This window comes from Octodon degus, unplaced genomic scaffold (assembly GCF_000260255.1).
Source record: "Octodon degus isolate 3935 unplaced genomic scaffold, OctDeg1.0 scaffold01647, whole genome shotgun sequence".
In the NCBI taxonomy this organism is placed as follows: Eukaryota; Metazoa; Chordata; class Mammalia; order Rodentia; family Octodontidae; genus Octodon; species Octodon degus.
Genome location: NW_004526223.1, coordinates 274 through 6,869, shown reverse-complemented (window position 1 = coordinate 6,869; position 6,596 = coordinate 274). Strand labels below are relative to the sequence as shown.

The following is a 6,596-nucleotide window of genomic DNA, read 5'->3' as shown; positions in this document are numbered from 1 at the left end:
CACACACACACACACACACACACGAATAAAAAAGATATCTCAAGTTCCCTTGGAGATCTGGAGGAGCATTCCTGGCTTCCCACTCAAGTGGCTCACATTGGACCCCCAAAGGGAGGAGGATACAATACTTTCATAAGCCCCTTCAACTGAGAAAATCTTGAGACAAAAGCCCAGCTCATTTGGACTCAATTGCCATAAGGGGTTAAATACTCTTCTATTAGGAAGCTCTAATGACAGATTGGGCTCCATCACAGTCCCCGGAGTAAACAGTATAGACTATCAAACTGCTAAAATATACTCTCTTGCCTGCAAAAGCAGTTCAAGATCTCTGAGCTGCCAGTGCCACCATGGTTGGCCTCCTTATATGTTGCCTCAGTTTCCTGTCAACGACAGTCTGCTTGTACATCTGCCTGGACCTAAGAATGCCCTAGGAGAAAATGTTAATCCTCCTAATAGAGCTGTGCTTGATTTATTGGATTACATAAATTAAGAGTCGCTCCTTCTTATGCAGCTTCAGGTAAGAAAAAATCCCCAGCACTGAGAAAGATTTATCTAACAACAGGAGTAGGAAATGAAAGAGAAAAACTGTACACGTGAAATTGTTCCTTTTAAAACTTTGTACTGCCTTTGTACCTCCTGCTTGTGCATGATATAAAAGCACTAGACCACCAGAGATTGGGGCCTAATAATTCTGGGAATGATTCCAATCAGTTCCATTTGATGTAAATAAATCTGCTTCTAAATCCTAGTTGACCTTTTTAGTGTTTCTGCTTGCCCTTGCAAGATGAATACATACTTCTCAGATGAAGAAATACAAATGGAAAATATATACTTGAAAAGATGTTCAATACCTTTGGTCATTCAAGAGATGCAAATTAAAACAATTCTAAGATTTCATCTCACTCCAGAAAGAATGTCTATCATCAAGAAATCCACCAGTAATGAATGATACCATGGCTGTGGAGAAAAAGGAAACTTTCTCCACTGTTTATGGGAGTGTAGACTGGTACAACCACTATGAAAATCAGTCTGGAGATTCCTCAAAAAAGAAATAGGACTAAAGGTCCCATTTGACCCAGTACTCCTCTTCTGGGTATATTCCCAGAAGAATTAAAAACATGATACCACAGTAATATATATGCATCTATGTTTGTAGCAGCATAATTTGTCATAGGTAAATCTTGGAAAAAACCCAAATGCCCATCAACTGAGGAATGGATAAAAGAGATATGGTTTTAAAAAATATAACGGAACCAGGTTGGTGAGATGGCTCAGTGGTCTAAAGCACCTACTTAGAACAAGTTCAGCAAAGCACAGGGACCTCAGTTCAATCCCCCAGCACCACATGCCAGCCAGCCCCGCCTCCTGGTGGGCTGAACTGGCCACACACACACACACACAAATAAATAAATAAATAAATAAAATTTAAAAAATATATAATGGAACCATAAAGAAGGATAAATTGGAGAGTTTTATAGATAAATTGATGCAATTTGAGACCATACTCATAAGTGAAATAAATCAGACACACATGTGTAAACATTGTATTGTTTCCTTAGTGTGAGATTCTGAATGAGTAAATAAGATCCAAAATCTACAATAGATACTGTGAATTGGGAAAAAAACTATTCAAAAGTCAAACTGTGATGGCAGAAAGGGGAAAGGGTGTCCTCTTTGTCCCTGTGTTGGTGCCTTGAGGTTGAGAGATCCCAGTGTGGGAACTGATGATAGCAAGATGTGTTCTGGAAGTGCCAAAATCGGGCACTCTACCCCCAACTTTAAAGCCATAGCTGTTATGCCAGATGGTGCCAGATGGTCAGTTCAAAGATATTAGCCTGTCTGACTACAAACGAAAATATGTTTTCTTCTTTTGTCCTCTTGACTTCACCTTTGTGTGCCCCACAGAGATAACTGTGTTCAGTGACAGGGCAGAAGAATTTAAGAAACTCAATTGCCAAGTGATTGGTGCTTCTGTGGATTCTCACTTTTGTCATCTGGCATGGATCAACACACTCAAGAAACAAGGAGGCTTGGGGCCTATGAACATTCCCTCGGTGTCAGATCCCAAGCACACCATTGCTCAGGATTATGGTGTTTTTTTTTTTTTTTTTTTTGGTGGAACCGGGGATTGAACTCAGGCCCTTGCGCTTGCCAGGGAAGTGCTTATTCCTCTGAGCCATCTCCCCGGCCAGGATTATGGTGTCTTAAAGGCCAATGAAGGCATCTCATTCAGGGGCCTCTTTATCTTTGATGATAACGGTATCCTTTGGCAGATCACAGTTAACAACCTTCCTGTTGTCCGCTCTGTAGATGAAACTCTGAGACTCATTCAGGCCTTCCAGTTCACTGACAAACATGGAGAAGTGTGCCCAGCTTGGCGGAAGCCTGGCAGTGCTACCATCAAGCCTGATGTCCACAAAAGCAAAGAGCATTTCTCTAAGCAGAAGTGAGCAGTGGGCCAAGAGAACAAAAGCTGTTTTGTATGTTTTTTTTTTTTTCATGGTTTAAACACGATGTGTGCAGCAAAAAAAAAAGAAAAAGAAAAAAAAGAAAGAAAGAAAGAAAGAAAGAGAAAAAGAAAGGGGAAAGGGAGGAAAGGAAAATGAAAAATATATTTACATACAAGATAGTTAAGATAGCTTTATAGCTAGTCTCCCTCGATTCATTGAAAAGAAAGGTTGCTGCTAACATTGTTTGGACAAGATATCATGTCTTTATATTGTGTTCTGAATAACTATTATGAAGACAACAATACACAATATGTTAATTATTGTAACTCTCCTACTAACATGTTTTGAAACTCTTCTACTGCAATTTTTATTTTTTCTCTTTAAAAAAGAAAATTTGTAAATTGAATTTCATCAAAGCTAAAAATTTATACTCTTGAGAAAGGCACTATTAAGAACTGAAAAGACAATGCTTAGATCAGGAGAAATATTTGAGAATTATTTTAATATGTTAATTTATGTAAGAAATTTTTTAAAATTAATAATAAGACATTTCAATAAATATATAGTTTCCTATAAGAATACTAGCCCCCACTGTTCAGGGCCTGACACCTTTTAGAGGTCAGTTCAGATTCCTATTCCCGTGAAATCTGCCTCCAAATCCCTGGGTGATGTTTTGGTGTTTTTGTTTGCTGCTGTAGTACGTAGATTACTTTTTTTTTTATTTTTTTATTTTTTTATTTTTGGGCAGAACCGGGGATTGAACTCAGGTCTGTGCACTTGCCAGGGAAGCGCTTATTCCACTGAGCCATCTCCCCGGCCCCCGTAGATTACTTTTAATGCTAGTCTTTGATAAACCAATCTCTCCTTTGCTTTGTTTTTATGGGCCTTTCTTCATTGGGGAAACAAATTTTTCAAGTGGGTTTTTTCTCCTGAGTTTTAGCATACACCTGGCTAAAAGTAGTAAGCAGCCTCTATGCCGTGAAGTTTTCTCAATCAAATTAATTATTCTGGCACCCTTAGTATCAATCTTCCACAAATCTCAGGACATCAACAAAATGTAGACAAATGTCATCCCAGAGTGTAACACTCATGACCTGGATCCAACTTCCAGTGGGGTCCTTCTCAACTGAAACCTCCTAAGTCTGGTCTTTATCATCTGCAAACTACCTGCACTCTGATCTTCTGAGTTCTGACCAAAATCTTCCATCAATCCCAGATTATAATGTTCTAGGGGTGCTTTTCCAGCTGGCATCTCTAAAGCTTTCCAAATTACTGTGAACCATTTCCAAAGGTTTCTGAACCACATGGTAAAGTTTAGTCACAGCAATGACCAGAATTCTGATACCAAAATCTGTGTTACTCATTGTCTTGTTCTGGAGACAGTATTCAACACTATAAATTAAGAAAAGAGATGCTTGTTTTGGCTCATGTTTCAGTTCATAGTTAGCTAGTTCCAAGGCAGGATCATATGGTGGCAGGGCCTATTGGTATGATAGGGGAGCTGCTCACCTCATAGTGCCAGGAAACATATGGAAAAGAGTGGAGTCAAAGAGCAAGATATACCCTTCCGGGTCACACTCCCAGTGTCCCACATCTTCCAACCAGGCCCCACATCCTAGCACCAAGTCAGATATAGTAACCCTATAATGCAATCATCTGTAAGCCTCTACAGCTAGGTGCAAGAGGCTTTGGGGGGACATCCATATATAATCCATAACCCATACTTACCATAAAAGGATGCAATTCCTGATAACTGATCTATTATTGTTATAAGAAATTGATGAACTGCTTAGAGGATAAAACCTTACAATTTACTGAGGATAATTTTCTCTTCATTGGTGTACTTTATGATGTGTAGAATGAGAATGGGAGGACTGATAGTCTTTATTTTAATGTTTTGCTCCAATACCCTATTTCACTGGCAGTATTAGTCTTTGAAGCATAGATAACCATACAATAAAGGCACAAATGATCTTCTGAGCTTTGTTTATTTACTCATCTCTCGCTTGGTCAGTTGTGCCTGCATTGATTACAAAATAGAAAGATATCACCAGTAGATATGAATTTTATATAAGCATTGAATGGCAATAGTTAACTTTAGTGTTAAATGGGGCTGGAGAGATGGCTCAGTGGTCTAAAGCACCTACTTGGAACAAGGTTGGCAAAGCACAGAGACCACGGTTCGATCCCCCAGCACCACATGCCAGCCAGCTGCGCCCCCTGGTGGGCTGAGCTGCCCCCCACACACAATAAATAAATGTTAAAAAAAAATTAAAAAACAAAAAAGAATAGTGTTAATATCAGAGCTAATAGAGCTTAGCTCATCTCAGACTGAATCAGTTAAGTGGGGAAGTCAGGGACAAGTAAGATGTGTTTCATACCTAATTTTTAAAATTAGAATTGTAACAAAGTATGAAATCTGGGGCTGTATTAGGTGAGGATTTACACAACTCATCATCTTAGAAATAGGAGATGTGCACATTTATGCCTGTGGGTGGTTAGAACTCTGTAACTGACACTTTGATTGTCAAATGTACCTGTAGGAACACCCAGCTTATCTTGAGAGGACGCTTCCACCTCGATCCAAGACCTCAAATTTGTACTTTCAAGAGTGGATTCTGTTAGGATAGTCATTTCCATGGTTACACATATTCATTATGAATAAATCACTTTAAAAGTCCAATCAGAACAAATGTGAAGAATTTTATTTGAAATGATGGAAATGAGATTTTTTTTCTCATCTTGGAAAAACCATCTTAGGACTGCCACAGCCAAAGGGGGACCTGGAATAGCTAATAAAAGACATGCCTAAGAACCCAGAAGTAGAGCCAGCTAAGAGGAAGGAGAACAAAGTGCTGAATTCTGGAAGTTTTAAAAAATCTTAGTTTGAATTCGTTCCTGAAGTCAGATGTCAGAAATAAGCAAACAAACCAGCTTTTTGTCACTTAAGACATTCAGAATTATTTATTAGTTGTAGCCTGAAATAACAACCTTGCCTAGGTCTGTCAGCCCCCCACCCCCACAAATTCAAAAGGAAGGCACTGGCAATCCTCCCTACTCAGGAAAGGGCCCCGCCCACTACACCAGTAAACACCCCCCCATGCTGGCTGTAGGGCCATTAGAGGACAGCAGAGCCCCTTGCTGGACCCTTCTCAGGCTGGGTTGGAGCAGAAATGCCTGGAGGCACTACAAGGAACAATGCCTGGCACAGGTGCTCACACAGTGTCATCATTCTGTGGCCATTGGGGTGTTCAGTGAGTGATCCTAAAGTGGCACATGGATACCTGGAGTGGTTGGCCCTAGTGCCGGCCTAATAGCACCCCAGGGTGGAACCAATTGCGCCCCAGGTTGGACTCTGCCTGCCTGCAGGGCGGGGCCCCACACCTGGAACTGCTGGATGAGATTCAGCCAAGTTGACACAAAGTATCAACTACTACAATCCACTTCCTTTTCTTTTGCTCACTCAATTGTTTCCAGGTACCCTGATTCCAGAGAGGTTGCACTTTGCTGCTGGGCTTTACTCCACCATTTTTAATCTCACTATCAGTGTTAGCTGATGGCAGCATGGTCTGGGCTTCTCCGTGTCCCTATGCCATGGCAGTCTAGGGTCATGGTCAAGAGGCTTTGGAATATATTGCTCCCGGGTCAAAACCCTGACTTGCTGCTTTGGATGTGTGGCCTTGGGCATGAGGGCAGGTTAGGTCCTTTCAGCTCTGTTTACTTCTCTGCCACATGGGGACAGGAGACAGACACAAAAGGTCAAGCTTGCTGTTTTGGATGTGTGGCCTTGGGCACTTAGGCCGGTTAGGTCCTCTCATCCTGGCCTTCTCTGCCACATGAGGTCAGCAGACAGACAGGCTGTACATCATCATTATCCACGGAGAGCTGGGCTAAATGATTTGAGCATAAAATGCCAAACCCAGGGCTCTGCATCCAGTGAGCCAGTGGTCAATGCTGCTGCCTCCTGCTATTATTTACTTACATGCTTTAATTTCAATAAATACGTCTTGGCTCACAAGTCACCATTGCAGAAAAACACTAATGAGGAATTTTGAAAATTATCTTGGGCAGCCATAAAGGGAATGGGGTCCCTCGCCCATCATCATTTTAATGATTGACCAGAGGAGGACCTGGGATCCGTTTTTG

The 6,596-nt window shown here is 41.0% G+C and overlaps 1 pseudogene; it reads left to right on the top strand.

The window, feature by feature from the left end:
- The first annotated feature begins 1,735 nt into the window (after positions 1–1,735).
- Positions 1,736–2,515, top strand: LOC101576643 (annotated as a pseudogene).
- The last annotated feature ends 4,081 nt before the right edge of the window (positions 2,516–6,596 follow it).